This window comes from Oncorhynchus keta, unplaced genomic scaffold (assembly GCF_023373465.1).
Source record: "Oncorhynchus keta strain PuntledgeMale-10-30-2019 unplaced genomic scaffold, Oket_V2 Un_contig_20824_pilon_pilon, whole genome shotgun sequence".
NCBI lineage: Eukaryota > Metazoa > Chordata > Actinopteri > Salmoniformes > Salmonidae > Oncorhynchus > Oncorhynchus keta.
Genome location: NW_026282196.1, coordinates 1 through 1,554, shown reverse-complemented (window position 1 = coordinate 1,554; position 1,554 = coordinate 1). Strand labels below are relative to the sequence as shown.

The 1,554-nt window shown below is 32.0% G+C and overlaps 1 long non-coding RNA gene across 2 annotated transcripts; it reads left to right on the top strand.

The window, feature by feature from the left end:
- Positions 1–194: 194 nt before the first annotated feature.
- On the top strand, positions 195–945 carry LOC127920833 (uncharacterized). Of its 2 annotated transcripts, none has more exons than XR_008107631.1 (3): positions 195–450; positions 552–785; positions 867–945. It is a non-coding gene; the product is annotated as an uncharacterized LOC127920833 (long non-coding RNA). The 2 variants fall into 2 exon arrangements; XR_008107630.1 differs by having other exon boundaries at positions 197–450; positions 841–940.
- The last annotated feature ends 609 nt before the right edge of the window (positions 946–1,554 follow it).

Here is a 1,554-nt window from a genome sequence, read left to right as displayed (position 1 = left end):
TCTGTTTAGGTTTCCAAAATATGAACAAGAAAGGAGTCTGTTCGAGAGGCCTCTGTCAACTCAAGGCACCTGGATTCAGTGAAGGTTAGGAGTGTTGCAGCCTATTCCGTCTCTTTGCTGACCGTTCTTCTATCTTTTGATAGTTCCAGAACCATTGATATTCCTACAGTCTTCTGTATCTGGTAGGGATATCATTTACAGAGAGCCCATACTGAACCCCATGTGTCTCTGCGTTGACACATTGAATGTCTTTATGTTTGTACTGCAAGTATAGTGTAATTGATGTGTATATAGGTATAGTGTAATTGATGTGTATATAGGTATAGTGTAATTGATGTGTATATAGGTATAGTGTAATTGATGTGTATATAGGTATAGTGTAATTGATGTGTATATAGGTATAGTGTAATTGATGTGTATATAGGTATAGTGTAATTGATGTGTATATAGGTACTAGTGTAATTGATGTGTATATAGGTATGGTAATTGATGTATATAGGCATAGTGTAATTGATGTGTATATAGGTATCGTGTAATTGATGTGTATATAGGTATAGTGTAATTGATGTGTATATAGGTATAGTGTAATTGATGTGTATATAGGTATAGTGTAATTGATGTGTATATAGGTATAGTGTAATTGATGTGTATATAGGTATAGTGTAATTGATGTGTATATAGGTATAGTGTAATTGATGTGTATATAGGTATAGTGTAATTGATGTGTATATAGGTATAGTGTAATTGATGTGTATATAGGTATAGTGTAATTGATGTGTATATAGGTATAGTGCAGGTATCGATGTGTATATAGGTATAGTGTACTTGATGTGTATATAGGTATAGTGTAATTGATGTGTATATAGGTATAGTGTAATTGATGTGTATATAGGTATAGTGTAATTGATGTGTATATAGGTATAGTGTAATTGATGTGTATATAGGTATAGTGTAATCGATGTGTATATAGATATAGTGTAATTGATGTGTATATAGGTATAGTGTAATTGATGTGTATATAGGTATAGTGTACTTGATGTGTATATAGGTATAGTGTAATTGATGTGTATGAACAGTGTAAATAGTTTTTATATAGATATTGTACATTCGGAAAGTATTCAGACCCCTTGACTTTTTAAAAGAAAAAAATTACGTTACAGCCTTATTAAAACAATTACGTTACAGCCTTATTAAAACAATTACGTTACAACCTTATTAAAACAATTACATTACAGCCTTATTAAAACAATTACGTTACAGCCTTATTAAAACAATTATTAAATAGATTTTCCCCTCGTCAATCTACACACAATACCCCATAATGACAAAGAAAAAACAGGTTTATAGACATTTTTGAGAAAAAATGTATAACTAATGTAATATCAGATTTACAGAACTATTCAGACCCTTTACTCAGTACTTTGTTGAAGCATCTTTGGCAGCGATTACAGCCTCAAGTCTTCTTGGGTATGACGATACAAGCTTGACACACCTGTATTTGGGGAAAGTTTCTCCCATTCCTCTCTGCAGATCCTCTCAAGCTCTGTCAGGTTG